This window comes from Coregonus clupeaformis, chromosome 20, assembly GCF_020615455.1.
Source record: "Coregonus clupeaformis isolate EN_2021a chromosome 20, ASM2061545v1, whole genome shotgun sequence".
NCBI classification, from domain to species: Eukaryota; Metazoa; Chordata; class Actinopteri; order Salmoniformes; family Salmonidae; genus Coregonus; species Coregonus clupeaformis.
The window spans coordinates 14,140,851-14,164,269 of NC_059211.1; the positions used below are offsets into that span (position 1 = coordinate 14,140,851).

General features: G+C 42.7%; 1 protein-coding gene across 1 annotated transcript in view; it reads right to left on the bottom strand.

Annotated features, from left to right (window-relative positions):
* Positions 1-23,419, bottom strand: part of LOC121533740 (zinc finger protein GLIS1-like) — an 86,216-nt gene that overhangs the window by 45,141 nt on the left and 17,656 nt on the right. The gene's annotated exons all lie outside the window — the stretch shown is intronic.

Here is a 23,419-nt window from a genome sequence, read left to right on the forward strand (position 1 = left end):
CAAAAAGATCGCATAAAGCTTACTTAATTTTTTTGTTCTAATTATTATTTTTACTGCATCCAGTTAGCATACACAAATGTTTCGGCTTAACAGCCTTCTTCACTGTGTAGACAATAACATTTTATTGTGTGGATCTCATTGATATTATTAGTAATGTGGGAAAAGCTAAACAAGAGCGAGCCATTAGCTAATTATTTGCATTGATGAATTTTCCAAATGCTCTTCTGTTTGTCACTCAGTCAGCCCACAGCTGGGTAATTCTAATTCTATTACGGGAAATGAGTTGGATTTACACACATTACATAATGATTTTGTATTGAAATTGTAAGAGACAGTTTGCTGAACGACTAGCATAAACAATCTACATATTTAGCACCACATGACATGAATATAACCAAGAAAAGCTTTTTATTTTGCTTTTAGTGTGCCTAACAAAATGTTTCCATAAAACATATAAAAATATGACTAGAAATCTGTAATTCGACACATGAAAGTGAGCGAAGGGGGGCTGTGTATGTCGAAATATTTGCAGAAGGAAAAACGATACCCCCGATACTAATTTGTGTGTAGGCGGCCACATGTCCCTGCTCCAACCTCCCTAACTCAATTTCTCAAATTCAATTTGCTCATAATGATGTTATTGACAATGTTATCACATCTCTTGAGCTATTATCAATGCAGGCACCCAAACACTCCTTAAGTGATATAAAAGTATGAAAGGAAAAAGAGATGGGGGAGGAAGTCATGGGGACAGAGAGGCATGGGGACAGAGAGGCATGGGGACAGAGAGGCATGGGGACAGAGAGGCATGGGGATAGAGAAAAAAGAAAGATAAGGATAACGTAACAGGTAGAGAAAGATAAAAATGAGATGTAGTCAGAGAGAGAGAAGGAGGGAGGGAGAGGCAGATGGACAGAGGGAGTGAGAAGTGGTGAAGGAGTCATAGAAAAATAAGTTAAGGTGGAGATGCGTAAAAATAGAGAGGGAGGAGGTTGAGAAAGGTATAGAGAGAGGGAGATGTGGAGGTGCATAGAATGAGAGCGATAAAGAGGTGTAGCAGGGTAAGAGATGCGGCGAGGAAAAGAGAGAGGGAGAGGTGATCAGCATTAGAAAGAGAGAAGGAGACTAGGGGAGAGGTGGAGAGAGGAAAAGAGAGAGGGAGAGGTGATCAGCATTAGAAAGAGAGAAGGAGACTAGGGGAGAGGTGGAGAGAGGAAAAGAGAGAGGGAGAGGTGATGCGTAGAGAGTGAGAGGGTAGAGGTGTAGAAAGTCAGTGCAAACGCTGCAGTGTCGCTGAGGGACTTTGAGAGGCATGCTGGTTTCACTCAGAGCCATAAACAGAAGGCAAGAACTCTTTCAGCTCTGTTCTGTTTTCAAGGAATACAAATGGTTCTGTTTATAAAGTCCTGGATCGTTCTGTCTCTTCTTTTTTTTTCTTTTTGGCTGCGCATTTCCACAGTTATTATATCCAACTGTGTTTGTGTATGAAAAAGTCAAGGCCTGTTGATTGACGGCCAAGTATTTCTTGCCTCATCTGGAATAAGAATGATTCAATCAGGATGGCCAATGGTGACATGGAGTCAGGATAGAGAATTAAAATGTGTGTATACTTTGGCCTTGACTCTATGTAACCTTTCACTATGTACAGTTACACACACATACACACACACCACCTGTTTCAAAGAGTGAATTCAGATGTAGGATCTTAATTTGAGCCAGTTTGCTACAGCAGGAAAATAATCCTGCAGTAACAGGAAATGTGAATTATTATGTAGATTGTAATTAATGGATATTTTTGTAGGGGTTGAGACATTTTTCATTTTGGGCAAATCAAGTCTGAAATTTCTAAGCATGAAGCCTTATAACCATACTATATAATATTATCTGTACAGTATGTCTTTAAGATATAGCCTATGTTCTGTTCAGATACAATGAACAATGCGATACAACACTGAGGCACACATTCAAGCCAAATAAAAGACAATGCACTTCAGAAGAGGCATTCACTGTTTCCCTGTTTGGAAACAGTTGCTGTTTGCCAGTAGAAAGTACTTTATGTAAATCAGGGCAAAGCTGCACGAACCCCGCAAATAGCCCAGCGGAGTGATTACCTATGATTTGTTATATTTATAGAGATTCAAATACAAACAATTGTTTCAAGCTTCGCTACGGTGTGTTTGGAAATCTTTGGAGTTGCCTCTCTGAGCACTGACCATTGACCTGGCACTCTAAGAGATACTAATCTCTACGAAGGAGAGGATGAGAGGAGGAACATGGCTCCGGATCAGGAAATATTGAAGTACAAGTATGAAGGAGATGTTGGAGCAGGAGGAGAGGACATTGGGGAAAGGAGAAGACACACTGGAGGTGATAGTTTGGGGCTACGAGCTCAGCCTAGTCTCATAGACTAGACGTAACATAGTAAATGTAAATCCGGGACACTCAAATTAGTATGATACAGTGGCTTGCGAAAGTATTCACCCCCCTTGGAATTGTTCCTATTTTGTTGCCCTTACAACCTGGAATTCAAATGGATTTTTGGGGGGTTTGTATCATTTGATTTACACAACATGCCTACCACTTTGAAGATACAAAATATTTTTTATTGTGAAACAAACAAAAAATAAGACAAAAAAAAAGAAAACTTGAGCGTGCATAACTATTCACCCCCCCTCAATGACCCTCAAGGCAAAACTGCTCCAGCTCCTTCAAGATGGATGGGTTGGGTTCTGCTGGTGTACAGCAATCTTTAAGTCATACCACAGATTCTCAATTGGATTGAGGTCTGGGCTTTGACTAGGCCATTCCAAGACATTTAAATGTTTCCCCTTAAACCACTCGAGTGTTGCTTTAGCAGTATGCTTAGGGTCATTGTCCTGCTGGAAGGTGAACCTCCGTCCCAGTCTCAAATCTCTGGAAGACTGAAACAGGTTTCCCTCAAGAATTTCCCTATATTTAGCGCCATCCATCATTCCTTCAATTCTGACCAGTTTCTCAGTCCCTGCCGATGAAAAACATCCCCATAGCACCACCACCATGCTTCACTGTGGGGATGGTGTTCTCGGGGTGATGAGAGGTGTTGGGTTTGCACCAGACATAGTGTTTTCCTTGATGGCCAAAAAGCTCAATTTTAGTCTCATCTGACCAGAGTACCTTCTTCCATATGTTTGGGGAGTCTCCCACATATCTTTTGGCGAACACCAAACATATTTGCTTATTTTTTTCTTTAAGCAATGGCTTTTTTCTGGCCACTCTTCTGTAAAGCCCAGCTCTGTGGAGTGTACGGCTTTAAAGTGGTCCTATGGACAGATACTCCAATCTCCGCTGTGGAGCTTTGCAGCTCCTTCAGGGTAATCTTTGGTCTCTTTGTTGCCTCTCTGATTAATGCCCTCCTTGCCTGGTCCGTGGGTTTTGGTGGGCGGCCCTCTCTTGGCAGGTTTGTTGTGGTGCCATGTTCTTTCCATCTTTTAATAATGGATTTAATGGTGCTCCGTGGGACGTTCAAAGTTTCTGATCTTTTTTTATAACCCAACCCTGATCTGTACTTCTCCACAACTTTGTCCCTGACCTGTTTAGAGAGCTCCTTGGTCTTCATGGGTGCCACTTGCTTGGTGGTGCCCCTTGCTTAGTGGTGTTGTAGACTCTGGGGCCTTTCAGAACAGGTGTATATATACTGAGATCATGTGACAGATCATGTGACACTTAGATTGCACACAGGTGGACTTTATTTAACTAATTATGTGACTTCTGAAGGTAATTGGTTGCACCAGATCTTATTTAGGAGCTTCATAGCAAAGGGGGTGAATAAATATGCATGCACCACTTTTCCGTTATTTATTTTTTTGAATTCTTTGAAACAAGTTATTTTTTTCATTTCCCTTCACCAATTTGGACTATTTTGTGTATGTCAATTACATGAAATCCAAATAAAAATCAATTTAAATTACAGGTTGTAATGCAACAAAATAGGAAAAACGCCAAGGGGGATGAATACTTTTTCAAGGCACTGTATTGTATGTTACGTTTGGTATGGTTACATAAGACAGATGGTTACTTAAGGCAAAAAAACAAAAGTAGGGTGGTTGGTCGGGGTGGATCGGTGGGTGTATAATGTGAACGTCTAGCAACCCAAAGGTTGTGAGTTCGAATCTCATCACGCGTGGGTGTATAACACGAATATCTAGCAACCCAAAGGTTAGCAACTTTTCAAATACTTACTACTTTTTAGCTGCTTTGCAACTACTTAGCATGTGAGATAACCCTTCCCCTAACCCTAACCCTAACCTTAACCCTTCCCCTAACCCTAACCTTATCTCTCTCCTATACTTAACACTAACCCCTAACCCTAACCCCTATCCTAGCTAATGTTAGCCAGCTAGCTAACATTAGCCACCTAGCCACCTAGATAGAATTCGTAACATATCATACGTTTTTCAAATCAGTAACTTATTCTAAGTTTAGAAAATTCGTAACATATTGTACGTTTAGAAATTTCGTTACATATAAAACGAATTGTTATTCGTAACATATCATACGAAATGGGTGATGGAATCCACAAATTAATAAATACCATACGAAACATAACATATCATACTATATAAAAAGAGTGTTCTTGATTTACGTAAATAATAATATGAAATGCTCTGAGACCAAGTTGAGGAGGTAGGAGCTGGCTAGGGTATATCATCAGGAAAAACTGGCCCTAGTTATAGGCAATTGGTAGGACAAGGAGTTTTTCCAGATCTGGTCACACCCTAGACTACACCATATAACTAGTCTGTCTTTAGATCTAAATTAGAACAGTCACTCTTTTACAATAAACCAGGGTGCCTCCACTCCAGTCACTGTGTCTGTACTAAAGTCCTATCCTATAGAAGTTCTATATTCCATAAAGCATACAGACTGAACGCTTGGCTGAAAGGTTTGCTACATTAACAGAATCAGTAATGCTCAGGCTAGGAGGAGAAGCAGGCTTCTCAACATATGGTGGCTTGGAAGGATACCAACAGTAAATTCAGTTTATATTGAATATGCCATGGTAATTCAGCATTGTGAGTATTTCATTGTGTGTTAGGGCTGGCTTGATCAGGAGGTGGAAGCTAGTGAAAGCACCTGGGACCGAGGTGAAATGGAAGACACACAGAGCCGGTGACAGAGATAGAGAGAGAGATGGCGGGATGGAGGGAGGGTGAGAGAGAGGTCCATTGTTGCGCTGACACAGTGATGGGAACATGCAGGGGTCAGGTCAGTGCTGACTGGTCATGTTGCGATTGGGTCCTGTAAGAGTGGTCATGGGTGGTCTCTAAGGAACCAATTTAGCCTAATTTTTTTCAATTCTCTCCAGTGTGAGCTGAAATGAACTCCATTATTTAAGTCATGCATTTTGTTAGCTAAATAGTTTGAAGAAAAGGAGGCGGGTCATTGGTTGCTCTGATAATGATATGCACACTTGCAAGCGTTCAGAGACAATTAGAGGTGACAATCTCAGGGCATGAGATCAGGGAGAGTCCTGTTACAGGCCGCTGCCAGAATCACCGGGGGCAACCATTCTGCTCTATCAAGACCATGTACAGATGTGCTTTTGGCCCATCCTCACAAACACCCACTGATGTCAGCATCCACAACCAGAGAGAGCTGAGATTAAGCCCAGAAGAAGGCCCCTATTGTTATCCCCCCTCTTCTTGTTCTTACACCCCTCCCAGAAAAACAACTTTTGGAACAGGACCACAGGAAAATACCCTGTTTGATATCATGGGTATGGATCTATTGCTATCATTGCAGGTTGATTAGAAATGGAGGAGCTCACTAATCCCCACGGGGGGAGATAGTGAGATCAGATGAGAAGAATATGTCTCTATTACACATGAATGAACACATAAACTATAGATGCAGACATGGGGTAATTATAAAGGGATATATGTGGTTACTGGAGAACTTCTATTGAGGGACATATGCGATAATTTTTTTGGCTTGAGTCAAGGAGAGAAATGAGGTTCCAATCACCCACTTTGATTCAGTGTTCTTATGTCATCCATTTGTCATGCTTCCTCCGCTTCAAACCGCCTCAAGAACACAAAGCAAAGCCATTAAAAATCAGATGCATCGAAACCACAAATGGAAAGCCCTTACAAACTATTTCCATGGATGAATGAATCCAGTTCTGCAACTAGAGATAAAGAGACAAGACAGGTAACAAATACAATTAACCAGAACAAATGTCGTGCTCTCTCTTTTGACCTGTTGACGTTTATATGGTTTAGAAGAAGAATAGTATATAGTGCACTACTTTGGACCAGAGCAATATGGGCCCTGGTCAGAAGTAGTGCACTAAAGGGAATGGGGTGCCATTTTAGACACACATTGTGTACAGTATGACTGTACTCATGTTGCCAAAGGGGCAAATCATCAGAGAGTGATGTTGAGATAAATCAGCGTTGTGCTTTGGCTAACTCCCTCGCTATCTGAATGACTAATAAATGACTATTAAAACAGAACATCCCACGTCTCCAACCCTAAAGCACATAGCTAACCCCACACAAACAATATTATCTCCAGATTTGCATGTCTGTATTGTATTCCTCAATGCATTCTACACTCAGAATGACCAGACATTCCATCACATCATCATATCACATCACATGTTATCATTCTAACCCCAGTATTACTCAAATAATGGATCTATCTCATTTCACTTCCAGTCTCCAGAAACTGATTGTCTTTCTCTGTCTCCTTCTATCACACTCTCTCTCTATGTCTCTATCTCTTCTCTCTCTCTGTATGTCTCTCTCTCTCTCTCTCTCTCTCTCTCTCTCTCTCTCTCTCTCTCTCTCTCTCTCTGTCTCTGTCTCTCTCTCTCTGTCTCTCTCTCTCTCTCTCTCTCTCTCTCTCTCTCTCTCTCTCTATGTCTCTCTCTCTTCTCTCTCTATGTCTCTCTCTCTATGTCTCTCCGATCTCTCTCTCTCTCTTTCTATCTCTCTTTATGTCTCTCTTATCTCTATGTCTCTCTGATCTCTCTCTCTCTCTCTCTATGTCTCTATCTCTTCTCTCTCTCTGTATGTCTCTCTCTTTCTCTCTCTCTCTCTCTCTCTCTCTCTCTCTCTCTCTCTCTCTCTCTCTCTGTCTCTCTCTCTCTCTCTCTCTCTCTCTCTCTCTCTCTCTCTCTATGTCTCTCTCTCTTCTCTCTCTATGTCTCTCTCTCTATGTCTCTCCGATCTCTCTCTCTCTCTTTCTATCTCTCTTTATGTCTCTCTTATCTCTATGTCTCTCTGATCTCTCTCTCTCTCTATGTCTCTATCTCTTCTCTCTCTCTGTATGTCTCTCTCTTTCTCTCTCTCTCTCTCTCTCTCTCTGTCTCTTTCTCTCTCTCTCTCTCTCTCTCTCTCTCTCTCTCTCTCTCTCTCTCTATGTCTCTCTCTCTCTCTCTCTCTCTCTCTCTCTCTCTCTCTCTCTCTCTCTCTCTCTCTCTCTCTCTCTCTCTCTCTATGTCTCTATGACAGTAGTACTGCTGCATCTGATCAGCAGATGTTCTGGTGCGGTGCATGATTAAGTGTAATTGGTGGTAATCTCAGGCGATTTCTTTTTTCGGTGACACTTCATTTTCTATAATTCTCGCCTCTGCCTTTTAAGTCACCTAAGCGCTGTTTTAAGTGCTGGGGTGAGACTGCGCTTGTGCCAGTGTTTAATGTGTTCAAGTCTTCTGAGATGCCGGGGAATGAAAAACAGATGTGCAGATGGTTCGGGGGGAGCTGAGTAGGAGAGGAGGGAAGAGGAGGAGAGTCGGGGAGGAGAGGACTGGAGCGTTCAAGAGGTGTACTGTACTGAGAGAGGGCAGCTTTGTTCGGAGGGAACTGGCGGCATGGGCTCTGGTCAAAAGTAGTGCACTATATAGGGAATTGGGTGCCATTTGGGACCCAGCCCATGTCAGGGCCCCGATGCTAAAATATCTGAACTCAAGGTACAACAAGCTGCCAAAACCACAAGATGGATGCATCTGGAAATCCAGCGTGACAATTAAACCCGGTGCCACTTTGGGCTCCATAAATCATAAGATCAGCGTATGAACAGTTAATAATGATCAGTTAATTCTTCCTCTCCTCTCTTCTCGCCAAATATAACACTTATAACACACAGGCATGACTGGGTTGGGGGATGACAGGCCAGAGGAGTTTGCGGGATGCTCTGGGTTGTGTGACTGCTGTCCGCTGCAGATGTTGTGTATTACAGTCCAAAGCTGGCTTCTCCTGCTTTAAATCTCATAACTCATCTATATTTGTGTCTGCTGCATAGGCCCAGAACTTATTTGTTTGCTTAGTAATGGATGTATGATTGAAAAACCTGGGGGCACAAGTAAATGAAAAATAACAAAGTCGAAAGGACAGCTCCTTTAAACAGGTGCTCGACAGAGTGAGGGAAAAGAGGGGGAAGAAGAAAAACAATTAAATTAGCAGGACAGAAATGTCTCTGTTTTCTTAGAAGGATTACTAGTACCAGCAGACATGAGAATTTTCATTAGGATGAAATCAGTTTGTTATGGATTTTAGCTGTGCTCGGAAAGGTTTTTCCTTTATTTCTCGTGAAAAACTTCGCCATTAATTCAAACTCTGTGTGACTAAGAAAAACTATTTTCTGAAACATTATCACATTTTAAAGAACCAGAGCAAGTAATAGAAAACCCCCCCCCAAAATCTCCAAACTCTGTGTAAAGTCTGTTGTCCAATCACTGCATTCCCCTGCATGGTGGAATGAATAGTCAAATTGATAGGTTCTCTTTCCGTTACATTTCATCCAGAAAATGTTGGATCCCTTTTTACCCTAAAATACAAGGCAAGGCTTCCCTAACAGAGTTCTCCTTAGCGGTCTGTGGCCATTAGAACTGACTGCTAGGAGAGTCCTGAGCCAGATTGATATAACAGTGGTCAGATGAATGAATGGGTCCCCAGCATTACAGAGGAAACAGACACCAGCCTTTCTAAACAGAGCAGGGCTGACCGCAGTCTGAACACAAACAAACAGCCGGCAGTAAACGCACCACCCCGCCCCCAGGCTCCAGCCTGCAGCCCGCAGCCTTCAGCCCAACGATTGCATCCCCATCCCTAACACAACCCAATGAGTTCACCGCATGGCCGGACAACACAAGGGGACACTGTAAATCAAAGCCCACACACTGGAGAAAACATTACAAAATATAAAGGCTGCAGTTTCATACAAACACACACACACACACACACACACACACAGGGACACACAAGCATGTGCAAACACTGACACACACACCCCCGCAAGCAAACACGGGGACACACACAGGTGCAAGCGCTTACAGACCGACACACACACACACACACACTGACCTTAACCTCCCACTGCAACCCCCCCACACACACACACACACAAATTACATATCCATCAGTGCTCTTATAAACTGAGTGGCCAGTCCTGATTAAACTCCACCACCAATGACAGGGCTCTCCTCTACCAGCACACAGCCAATCACTGTTCTCTGTTGTTCTCCTGTAGCTCAGTTGGTAGAGCATGGATTGTGGGTTCGATTCCCACGGGGGGCCAGGAAGAAAAATGTATGCACTCACTAACTGTAAGGCGCTCTGGATAAGAGCGTCTGCTAAATGACTTAAATGTAAAAATGTTCTCCTTTGTTGTAATTACAACTTTACACTTGTGCATGTCACCACCTGGTGGTCACATATTGTCACTGGTGGTGCCCAGTAGGCTCCCCACACAGGGGACATGTTGGAAGGTGTCATGTGACAAGGGTGAGATGTGTGTATGTGTGTGTTCAGTGTGTAACCTGTTCATGGGGAGATATACCAGACTGCTCCACATCTTCATAAACACAGCAGGATTGCGTCCCAAATGGCACCCTATTCCTTATACAGTGCAACACTTTCGACCAGAGCTCTATGGGCTATAGGCCTTGGTAAAAAGTAGTGCATTACGTAGGGAATAGGGTGCCATTTGGGATGCAACCTAATATAAACAGAACTGTCCAGGTGAGTAACTGAAGCTCATACACCATTAGCTAGTAATTGAAACTTGTGAAAGGTATGCAAGACACCATAACCGTACCTCCATCCTCCATCTGTCCACTGTCCCCCAAACCAGCTTCTGGTAGTAAGGATCTCCCTGACCCTCTGTACTCAGATGGTCCACTCTAGGAAGCCACGTGTCCTTTTGCCAACACAAGAGAATGTAACCAGTATCCCAAATCAAGGTTAAACCGTCCAGCTATTCTCAAACTGAATTACTTCAGACAATGTGAACTTGTAAAGTCTTAGTAGCTAAGCTAAGTCAACCAAGGTCATGTCACTTACTACTCACTACCAGGACTCCATCTGTCTGCAGCCACAGCAGGATGTGTCTGACTGGTGTCCTGACTAACTCCTGAGAGGACGTGCTGTCTCTCTCTCTCTGTGTGTGTGTGTGTGTGTGTGTGTGTGTGTGTGTGTGTGTGTGTGTGTGTGTGTGTGTGTGTGTGTGTGTGTGTGTGTGTGTGTGTGTGTGTGTGTGTGTGTGTGTGTGTGATGGCACTGAGAGCCAGACATGACAGGAGCCGCTGGCCGGGTGACAGATGCCTTTACGAGGTGAGCGACACAGAGCCAGGACCAAACCAGGCCAGGGCCAAACCTGGGTTCAAATACAATTTGACATCTTGCAAATACTTTTAGCAATTGCGCTAGCCTGCCAAGATCTGGCAAACAGCAGGAGTTTGCCGTTTTAAGACTATTCTATTTGTTCGATTGTGCCAGGCAAGCTCAATTTAGCCCAGAAATGATTTCAAATAGTATTTGAACTCAAGTTTAGTCAGGACGAGGTTCAAAGCCAAACAAGAGGTCCGTCTGTTAGGGAAGGCAGCAGCAGTAAATAGTGACAGAGTGATGTAGTGATGTAGGAGTGTGTCAGGTCTGACGAGTGTTAGAAGCATCACCACACCCTGCTGCTTCCCAAAAAAACAACACTTTAACATTTCACTTTAAATTTGAATTTCAATTGAATAATAATATTTCCACTTGCTTCCACATGGACAAACCATCCTGGATTTTACTGTAAGAGATGGTTTGAAATGTGTATAGAATTTTAATGGTTGTGTGTGTGTGTGTGTGTGTGTGTGTGTGTGCGTGTGCGTGTGCGCATTTGAGTGAGTGTGTGTGTCCCAACCACAGCCTTATATTGCCATGTGTGTCTGTGTCTCTGTGTCTCAGTGCGTGTGCACACATTCAAGTGCAAGCACATGCACGTGTGTGCATTGCGGTATGTGTGTGTGTGCCCTTCTACAATCGCTCCTGAGAATAACCACTGTATATAAATCTGCTGTGAAAAATAAACAAGCCAAAGTTTGCGCAGAAACAGAGCTTTCCTCTAGAACAATAGGCCTCAGTCTCTCTCTGCGCCTGCTAAAACCATATAAAAAACTGTTGTATTCCCTGTGAAACTTATGTGAAATCTTATCCAGTTGTCAAACAACAGCATGTAGCTCTATTTGTCACAATTACTGTGCTGACTTGTTGAAATTTGATTTAGTCAAACAGGGGTTTGATTAATGTTTTCCTTCACTTGACAATTGTGAAGCACTGAGGTTAAGACTCATGAGTAGTAGAGTTGCTTCTAAGCATTCCTATAGTATGACAACAGCGAGCAAAAGTACACTGTGACAGATAATATGTTTCCTCTTTGTCACTTGTGCATCTCTCTCTCTCTCTCTCTCTCTCACTGCCTTTCGCTTTGCCTTTCTCTCTCTCTCTCTCTCTCTCTCTCTCTCTCTCTCTCTCTCTCTCTCTCTCTCTCTCTCTCTCTCTCTCTCTCACTCTCTCTCTCTCTCTGTGTTTGTGTGTGAGAGAGAGAAAGAGAGCGAGATCCAAAGAGAAAAAGAGCGAACTGAAGTTCACAGACCTGGGACTCTGAGTCCACAGAGCAGCATATCCTGCTCTTGTCTCTCAGCTTAGATTAGCAGAGCTTTGTTAGCCAATCCCAAACCTCAGCCAACATCATGTTCACAGTTCGACTCAACTCAACTGGCTGATAGCGTTCCAACGCAACACAACAGCATGCTACAGTCCTCCCAGCCTCAGCCAATTTCTTATATTTACAAGCAAGCCCAAATCTGTGAGAATTCGATTGAACACAGATGGCAGGAAATTCCTCCGAAATGACAGTGGCCGAACTCGACCGCAAAACACGAGAGTAACCCCGAGAGTAGCAGACGTGCCTGAGCACATCGTATGGATCTTCTTTACGCTCGCCGCTCTCTCCGTGTCTGCCATTGATTGCCGTTTGACATGAGTGAAGATTTATAGGACTTCTGTTTAACAAGTAATCAATTTGCAGCAATTATTGTATATTTTTTAATGGTTTTGAAGGGGCGTCGGGAGAAATGAACGAATGTTTAGCTGACTGCATGGAGGAACGTATAGTCAGGGGGAAATTCCCTCGCTGGTCCGACTCACCACGGTCCAAATGAAAGGTTGGATTTAAGTTGTGGTAATTACATTGCATTTAAATGGAATGCATTTGAAAATTATTAGTTTGTTACCTACACAGTACATAACCCTTCTGTAATTCTCAGAGGGGATAGTCGTTATTAAAAACCAGATGTTTACACGGCAAACGAGAGACGGAATCATATTTAACTTCCTATTTTTTATAATTGTTTTAGTGGATGAGGAATAATGGAATGTTTCTTTGTGATTAGTATACGTTCAAAGCGTGCATTGTAATTGCTTTCGCTTTGATGTTTCTGGCTAGGGTTGAGACAGAATGACCAATGAGTAGGCTCTATTGGGTTGTCAAGATGATTAGAGAAGGACTTTGCCCCATAATGTTTCTCTTTGGGGAAGAATGAGTTCTTTTTTCAAAAAGACACCATTTGCTTTGACAGCAGACGCAGAGAGGGGAAGCTTGTATTTTGATTTGATTATTCGTATTGTTTCATGTCGCCATTTTCCATGCCCTCTGATTTCAGAGCGTACAGTAAACTGATCCGTGCAAACATAGGAACTAAATCCCCCAGTCTATCCTCAAAACAAATGTAATCTCACAACTCAAGACAGATGACACATGAACAGTCACAGCCCTAATCCTATTCACTTCCATGTTGTGTGAGGGTACTGTCGGCCTACAGTCCAGTACAGCATACCCTCTGTTACACTGTCACAGTACAGTACCTGGAAATGGCCCACAGGCAAACACTTGGGTGATGTGGTTAAACACCAATCGGCTGTTGTGAATCCAACCAATCAATATTATTCTCCTTTGGGAAGGCACCAAAGAGGCCTGCTGGGAAAAATGACAACATCTTCTTCATGACTCTCCCCTATTGGGACCTCCCTAGTGGCACCGAAGGCACAAGAGTATCAGAAGTCTTAATAACGCCACAGAATAAATAAAAGAGTACCCCTGTGTAAACCTGTGTTGAGTTTCAAACCACATATACCTAAGGAAGTGAGCGATACGATTCTCCTCTTTTATCGTGGGGGGAGTTCTTTCTCACCAAAGGTTTTTGCTTTGAATCTAAGCACCTTATACACACACACGCACACACACACACACTCATACTCACACACCCTGGCCTCCTCAGGCCCCTGCAGGTAACCTGAGCGGGACGGTCCAGCAGACATTATATATCATCTCACATCAAACAGCGTCTCACAATACAGGCAGGAGTAGGACGAGGAGGAGGAAGAGGAGGAGGAGGGGGCACCAGTCTGAGTCCAGCACTCATCTGACGGCAAACCCAGGAAGGACCCATGATGTGCCACCATATGAGAAATGATGGCATGACTTAGGAACCCTGGTGTTTCTGGGGGTCGGCCGACTTGGGGCCAATAAAAAATTTAAACGGTACCGAATGACACCGATGGAAACACATTCAATCTTGCACGGTGAGAGGTTAATATACAGGCTATTTATTCAGACAGTAGCCCAGTGCGCAGGGAAAGACAGGGCCACCATCAAAGAATTTACAAGCGAATATATTGTCCCTGTGTAAACATTTGGATGTCCAGGCATTAAAGCCCTCTGTGTTTTCCCTTCTCTTGTTTAATGGCTGTAATAAGAAGCCTTTTATTATTAGTTCTTGCTCTCACAGCGCTCTTCCCACCGGACGCTGTGTGAATCAGGTCCCAGTATGCTGAGATTAAACCTGGGCTGCGTCTCAATACTCGTGAGAAGCACTCTTTTCAACGTCCAATCTCCTCACCTATTTGTTATCTGACAGGACATAGGGAGAATCTCAATTGGTTTTGCCTGCCTCAAATGGTTTTCTCCTCTGTCCACTCCTTGCCTGCTTTTGAAAAAGGTCAAAGGTAATCAAGGAGAGGTGGCGAGGAGAGAGAACGTGGAAACAAATGTGCTTGTATGAAATGAGTCTCTCCTCCATTTGTGCGTCATTAGGCAAATTACGTTTATAAGGTTGGAAGTGTAATCTCAAAATAAATGTGCAAAGTGATAAAAAAAAAACTAATTTAGCTTGTTGTGCAAGACATTTTATAGATAAAAGGATAATTAGCATATAATTGTGTAATGTGTGCATGCGTTTCTCCTTTGAGAAAACAACAGCTGATTCAAAGGGGCTGTGGCAGATTTTCAACAACTTCCGCGCCAGGCACCGAAAGGATACTCCCATAACAACACGTCTACCACTTGGCAAAGTAGAATGTCGGCCATTTTGTCGGCCATCTTGGGCTGAATCCCAAATCACCCCCTTCCCCTCGTCCCTCCATTTGCACATTCACGCGTGCCTCTGCCCTTTGCACAAGTGTCCCATAGCTGAGGGAGTGAAAATTATCAAGGGTGTAGGAGCTAATTAGACCCTGACAGCCACTTCGACCGAGCCAGCAAGGCTGCAGGCTTCAGAGCGATGTGCTATCCCGACACGCACTGCGATATGTTTGGAGTTAACGTAATTTCATACAAAAGAATGGAGAGGTGTGCCTAATTATTTTCTGCGTGCATTTGTTTATGTCTGATTTCAAGACTTGCACATGTAACAGATGAAATACCTCCCAAATTAAATGTTGAACTGTTACTGAGGTTTATATCTTGTAAAACGACAGGGGGGATTTGTTCATTAGAATTTCATGCTCGTTTCATTATTTAAAAGTGGAACATGAATTGCATCATTTAAGTCAGGAGTGTGTCCCAGGTTTGTTGATCCCATCGCCACTTTCTCGATGTCACCCTCAACCTCAGAGTTGAGGGTGACAATGGAGGGTCCTCCGAGCGAGTTGGTAGGGCGCGGGGGTGGTTTGGGATTCACCATCGCTTTCACCTACCCAGGTGCAGATGGGAGGAAACGCAAAGGAAATTCTGGCCATTAACAGCTATTGGATCGGTTTGCGATTGGTTTTGTGGTGAAAGGCAGCATAAGTAGATGATAATGAAGAGCAATAAATAAATAATTCTTCTTTATTAAATGAATCACTCCATCCTAGCCATCTGTGTTGTTGGCATTGCATGGGCCATGAGTTTAAAGGCTAAATTAGGAGGGATTCTCTAAGGGCTCGAGGCCCTACCATGTGTCAAGTCTTTCACATAACCTGGCATTCATTGTGAAGCACTTTTTACGAACTATAAAAAATATTCATTTCGTCCCTGAACTGTTTTCCAATATAGACTCCAATCCCATAAAAGGGTTTGCTTTTCATTTATTTTTATTTGAAGAACTTTGAAATGCAAATGTTTGTTTCCTTACAAATAAAAAATGAGAGAGAAAATGATCTTAAAAGAGAAATTTGATGTGAAATATGAATTCTCGCCATGTTACATCATCCCTAACACAAACATGGAGAAAAAATGCTGGGTTCACGGTGCAACTCGTTTTATGCTCTTAAATCAGTGTACCTTGGCAGCGAGGAGTGTACATATCCTTACGCTCTCTCTCTCTCTCTCTCTCTCTCTCTCTCTCTCTCTCTCTCTCTCTCTCTCTCTCTCTCTCTCTCTCTCTCTCTCTCTCTCTCTCTCTCTCTCTCTCTCTCTCTCTCTCTCTCTCTCTCTCTCTCTCTCTCTCTCTCTCTGTCTCTCTCTCTCTCACTCTCTCTCTCTCTCTCTCTCTCGACTCGTTTCATGCCCCACAGCTCATGAGGCCTGTGGAAGACTGCCATCTTTACAGTGGCCAGATTGGAAAGGGCTTCATGTCCAATGATAGGACTGTAACAGGACTGTAGCTTGTAAAATGAGGTCTGTGTAGCTGAACGGGCATTTAGATTTACTGCTAATGCTATCTACAACATGGCTAACAAGAGTCGTTGACTTTCACTCAAATTGTGGTTTTCAGGGTAAACACAAAACATTTCTTTGAATACACCCTTCTCCAGACCAGTTCGCTTTACAGGGATATGGCTTTGGCTAGGCTAACCTGCTTTCAAAATATGCACTTATTAAATACACATTTTTCTAAGTTCATTGTCCCATTTAGTTTATAGTCCCAGCTTGTTGATAGTTGGAGTCCAAAGCAAAATGCAGAAAACAATAATGACTGTTATTCTAAAAATCACAAAATATTTATTGTTCCCAGAATAAAGTATACCCAAACCCCTGAAACATTTACAAATAAAGTGACACATGCTTGTAGTTTAGTTGGAAACCAATACACCATATGATTTATTTGTAATCAGATATCACTATGTGCATCGAAATAACAAAGAACAAAAAAACATGACAGATGAATTACATAAATAAAACAAACTCTAAAGACTTTAATAATCCACTCTTCGCCTCATCAGATTACTTCCAAAACCAATTGAAGGGAATATTTTAATTGTTTTATTGCACAGAACAGCCAGTTTCACTTGTAATGCCTATGCACACTTTATTAGAGCTATACTGAAAATATAATTGGAATATTCTGTCAGTTCTATCGAGGAAATCAACTTCAAGTGTAAACAGTTATGCTTTATTCAAAGTGTTGTGCATGGCTTCGCAAATAGCCCATCTCCTAAGACGGCTCTCTACTCTGTGTGTGCCTGGAGAGGCAACTGGGTGTCAGAGCATTTCGTATTATTCTGTACATAAATTGCAACACTCCATTTAGTATGATATGTTATGTTTGGTATGATTACGTAAGACAGATGGTTACTTAAGGCAAAAACGAAAGTAGAGTGGTTGGTCACGAGTTCGAATCTCATCACAGACAACATTAGCATTATAGCTAATTAGCAACTTTTTAACGACGTACTACTTTTTAGTTACTTTGAAACTATTTAGCTAACACTTCCCCTAACCCTAACTTTAAACCTTTTAGCTAACCCTTCACCTAATCCCGAGCCGACTAGGTGAAAAATCTGTCGATGTGCCCTTAAGCAAGGCACTTAACCCTAATTGCTCCTGTAAGTCGCTCTGGATAAGAGCGTCTGCTAAATGACAAAAAAAATATATATATATATTATTGTACGTTTTCAAATTCGAAACAGATGACACGTTTTTAAAATTCATAACATTGTACATTTTGCGAATTGTAATTCGTAACATATCATACGAAATTGTTGATGGACATCCACAAATTAATACATACCCTACGAAACGTAACATATCATACTAAATAGAGTGTCTTGGATTTACGTACAGAATAATACGAAATGCTCTGAGACCAGGTTGCGAGAGGAGCCTAAACTGTATGGAGATGATTAGGACACTGAGTATTTTGAAGATGTGGCTAACCCCATGTAAACAAAGAGAGTGTATGAAAAGACAAGTCATAGAATACGAGTCCTCTTAAAGATTAAAGATGTGTGGTTGGCAGCGTTCTACTCATGTGGAATGAGAAACATGTTCATCTAAGAAACCATGAGGGGATTTCTTCAAGAGACCGAGAGAGGCAACAATGAAACGTTAGATGAGACAAAACGGATGTCTTTTATCATCTAATTCTAAACCCATATCTTCCGAAAAGACGTTTGTCTTAATTATATTGTAGATTGTCACAGGAAGTCGCTATCATGTAATCTCTGTAGAAAATTAGGTGATCCATTGACTTTGGGATTACAGTGCATGTGGAGTTTCACTCAATGTCAAGTGTCAAGCAAGCTGCCATGTAATCCACAGATTCTATCTATATCAGTTAAGCAAACTTTAGCCACGCTGTTGAGGGCTGGCATTAGAGTTGTCATGAGTAGTAGTAGTCATCTCAAGACACTTAGTGTTGATGATACTTAGATCCACATTTATTCTAGTTGTTTCAAAATGCAAAACATTCAAATCCTCTTGAGCCAGTGCTATATATCGAACTACGCAACTTCGATGTCTCAATCTCAGGCATCAACTCTCAAACCATCTCTGAACCCACTGTAACACAGTAGGCCTATATGTTACCCCACAGAACAACAAACACACTGTCAAACTCTATAGATCGTTCCCAACGAGCCTGGCTGTGTAACGCTGTGGAGCAAGCAGCAGGTATTTGTTAGTTAGCCACTGTTTGAATTAGGCCCTGTCTCAAGCAGCAATGCAGAGACCCGTTCAAGAGCGCCAAGCGTTCACAACTGTTTTGACTAAGCCATCTCAGAGAGGGCCCGGTCGTGGAGACTCCCAGCATTTGTAAAATATTAGCGACCTAGCCGTGGTGTAGCGAGTCCCAGGTCAGGGAGAGTGCAGCATTCAGGCATGCAGACAGGGGAAGGCGGCGGTGGTGAGTAACTTCCAGACCCTATCTTTAATTCCCATCTGTGGCAGGCCAGGCAGGCAGTTACACAGGCCGTCTGCCCTGTGTATACATGAGGCACAGGTCTGTAATGTAGTTAAGAGTGTGTAGTCACAGTGGGGGATGACCTTACAGGAGGCTAGGTCTTCAGGTCTGGTCACCTAGTTTGACAGTCAATGCCAATGTCATGCCATAGAGGGCATGGTGGATTGTGGGTGTTGTAGTTGTGATTGATAAATGCTGTCATGATTGACTTTTGTTTACAGGAGTAGTTTTCTGTTTGTTCTTCAGAACGCAAGGCATTTACGTCGGTAACATTCCATGTTTTGGTCAGCTTGAATAGCAGATAAATGTTTCTGTCAAATTTGACTAGTCCCAGTTAGGGTACGTATGAGCTGTACAACAAGGAGAATGGCCCACATGCTCTTAACCTAATCATTAGCCAATAGCCAAAAGACTAAATGAAAACCAACTGTGCGGGAATAATACAATAATTTGTCAAGGGAAAAGGGTGCAAACCATTTTCCAATTGGCCGCCGCTGCCGTGTTCAGAGCCAACTGCTCAGCACCTGGCTGTCAGAGGCTCAGCCTAACTTAATTTCAATTTAAAACGCAACACTATTAGATCACTGTCGATACAAGCTCAAAGAGGCTGATAAGGCTTTTGATCAGTATTAGTCAACATATGTTGCACGCTGACTTTTTAAGGGCAAAAGTTAAATAAACAGATTGAAAAAGAACAACAAAAAACGACCCACTTCCCCAATCCTATGACTCAGCCTAGAACACATACTGGGGCCAAGGCCAGACGTTTCTCCCAAATATTATTGTCAAAAACTTTGAGTGATATATAAGAATTGTTTCCTGTTGCGTGTACGTTTAAATGGGAGCCTTGTGAGCCTACGTGTCCATTCTATGTCGATCCTAAAAATGCCAGCAAATCAGTTATATGGCATAGCTTCTCTCTATGGGCTGTGGCTCTGTCGTAAATGCTTAGCACAGCGCAGAACTGGGGGAAAGCCCATAAACGTCAGGACAGCTAGGACACTCTAATGACCTGGTTCTTATTAGAGTGAGATTGTTTTCTTTTCCACGTTGGCTGCAGCCCCAATGAGCCCCCCCGCGTGGGATCAAGCTCTGTTTCAAAGCTCGGCTCAGTCAGATATGTTTTTTTCCAATCAGAAGCACATATAGTGTTGTGTACACACTGGTGCACATACACATATACACACACAGTAACACACACACACAGTAACGCAAACACGCACGCACACACACCCCTCCAGTCACATTCAGTGTTCATGTATCTGTCTGTCTCCAGTTCCCTCACTGTGCACCCTACTTCAGCTCTGCTCCGTACATGTTAAACCCAGCTCGCTCCTGTAACTGCCAACAGTATAACCCCATAAGAGATCTTAAGTGTCTAACATGATGTTTGCATTAAGTAGCTTTTTATATAAACGGACTGCTGAGCTTGGGGGAAACGTTTAACATGTAAGTGAAGAGGTGGTGGTGCAAACTCAGGGCAGGATTACTCAGGGTGACGCAACTCCAACCAATACACATGTACAAGGAGACTAGGAGAGTAATCATGGATTCCAATGGGGTTTATCATATGAGGTTTATCTCTGATATTAAGAAGTTGATCAAATTATACAGCAGCTTTGATCTTACTCATACTTAAACGCAGTGCATACCTAAACCTCTCAATTTTGGACTGTTTTGTTCCAGAACCCATTTGCCAGGATCAGTACCTCTCTTGGCATGAAAAATAATTGTCACTGTTTGCAATGTAAAAAGTATAATAAAATCAATCATAGTTAATTCAAGTTGCCTTCGCTGTAATTCTACTGCCCCCTAAAAAACGTAATATCTAAGAATTGATTCGTGTTGGGCTGGCCCGGGTTTATGGTTTGCGCAACTTTGTAGCCTGTATCGGTCATCGCGGGTGGGTGTGCTGCGCATTCTTGGGTGAGTCAGGAAACTGGAAAGCTTTTTTCAGGACTATAATTTCCTCCTCATATTGTACAATATGTGTGTCTCCACACACCTAGGCCTAGGCTTTTTTTTATCTCAGATTCTCCATTTGTGAGGTATTAAAAAAGATTCTGCTTAAGTCTCCAGTCATCAAAAAATATGTAGAATTCCATTTAATGCGTTTATAAAAGGCAACATTTTCCCGGACCCTAGGCAAAAAAATAAGAATCCCCATGTGTGCATCTTCTGCAAGCGCTTCTACTCTACTGCTCTATGCCTGTCACGATCGTCTGAAGGAGCGGACCAATACGCAGCGCGTGGAGTGAACATGATGACTTTATTTAATTAAAGCAACCACGAAAAAACAACAAATGACGATACGTGAAGTCCTCTGTGACACCGACAGAACATACAACACTGGAACAATAACCCACAAAACAAAGGAGAAAACACACAGAATATATATGGCTCCCAATCAGAGATAACGAGCCGACAGCTGACACTCGTTACCTCCGATTGGGAGTCATAGACCAATCACCACTAGACACAAACAAAATGAAACTCACCCATCCCCAACACCACCAAATGAAATACACCCAAACCAATGACAATGAACAACCCTGGCTCAAATATCAAAGTCCATGGAGCCAGAGTGTCACAATGCCAGCACGCAAAAGTGATGATATGCATGCAATGCTTTATTATAAATGTTTTATTTTTATTTTTATGCGTTCCGGTACCCCAGGTCAGCCCCCTCTAGTCTCACTTTTTGTCCCGGCACCTCCCAATTTACAAATTAAGCACTGCCTAAACGCTTTCCATTGGCCGGGCAGGTCGGCATGTGTCAGATAGAAATTGATGACATAGAAAATAAACATCGGGCCAACCCCAGAGCTCTTACTAAGACAGAGTAAGTAGAGTGAGTCAAACAGATGAGTGATGTGATGATGCCTCTCCTATTCCAGTGGAAACTTCTGGAACGAGAAAGTAGCTCATCTGTGAGATGTGGTTTCCAACTCCAGAGGGCGAGATCAGGCAAACATCTCTGGGAGAGCAGTCAGCAACATCAGTGTAAAAGCTCAAAAGCATAAGTCATGATCTCACATTCCTCCAATTCCCCAGCCCTGTTCAACACCCAAGTGAGTTTGATCAGAAGCCCACAGAGCACTAACATTGAAATAACATCTGACAAACTTCAGAAACAGAATCTTCTTATTTAAATTGGATATAAATATATATATATATATATATATTTATTTTTAGTTTTATTGTCACATTCACTGGATAGGTGCAGTGAAATGTTTTGTTTTACAAGGTCAGCCATAGTAGTATGGCGCCCCTGGAGCAAATTAAGGTTAAGAGCCTTGCTCAAAGACACATCGACAGATTTTTCACCTCGTCAGCTTGGGTATACGAACCAACAACCTTTTGGTAACTGGCCCAATGCACTAACCGCAAGGTTACCTGCCGCCCTATTTCACTAGCTTAGTTATTCTGGGAGCTGTATGTCGGCAGAATGCAGACAAAAAAATAAGACATCAAATCAAATATAAGTATACATAGGGATATGAAGAGAGTCTCTAAGGGTCCGTCCCAAATGGTACCCTATTGCCTATTTAGTGCACTACTTTTGACCAGGGCCCATAGGGCTCTGGTCAAAAGTAGAGTACAATATAGGGAAGAGGGTGACATTTGGGATGAAGCCAATCGCTTCCTCTGTGTCCCAGACAATTGGGAGAGCGAAGACAATATACAGAATTAAGGCGGGAGAAGAGGCAGAAGAAGTACATTGTGGGAAATTGCATGTCCTTATCACATTGTGGCATCTCTCCCCTACAATATTAACCATCCAAACAGTGGCCTCTCATTTCAAATCTAATTGAAGTCTGTCTAAATAACCCAGAGCGTACCGGGAGATCACAGCACTGGCATGGAGCCTCCAAACTTTATTAACATCCCAGGCTATGTCCCAAATGGCACCCGATACCCTATGTAGTGCACCATATAGGGAACAGGGTACCATTTGGGACCCCTGTGTTGGGCTGGGCTCCCAGTCGGTTCCTAGTCCCAGTTCAACCCAGCTGGTGGATTAACCTGGACAGCGAACCACCGTCACCCCACGTCCCAGTAATACTCCACTTCCTCCCAGCATATAGTCTAGTAGTATGTCTGGGATATGATTAGTGTATTACAGTATGGGCTACAGTGAGGACTAAATGAGAGGCAGACACCTGTATACTTCAAAGTTACTGGACGTTATTACCTGCATGTAACGTGTGTGTGTGTGTGTGTGTGTGTGTGTGTGTGTGTGTGTGTGTGTGTGTGTGTTTTTTTATGTGTGTGTGTGTGTTTGTGTGTGTGTGTGTGTGTGTGTTTGTTTTTATGTGTGTGTGTGTGTGTGTGTGTGTGTGTGTGTGTGTGTGTGTGTGTGTGTGTGTGTGTGTGTGTGTGTGTGTGTGTGTGTGTGTGTGTGTGTGTGTGTGTGTGTGTGTGTGTGTGTGTGTGTGTGTGTGAGAGAGAGAGAGAGAGAGAGAAGTCTTGCCATTGGACTCTAATTGAGTAAAACTGGTTGTAGTCAAAAACAGTATCCCTCTTGCGAGACTGCAAGCAATGCAAGATTGCATTTGAATTCATGAAATAAATAAAACAATATTCACTCTAAGAAGCGAAAAGAAACTGGGCAGCACGTTAATTCAAACATGCTCTCTTGGAGCAGAATGTTGTTTTAGTTTTTCCTCGGAAACCTGTAACCCGTTTTGATTGAATAGGGCCTGTTGTCTTAACTCAGCCTCATCGGTT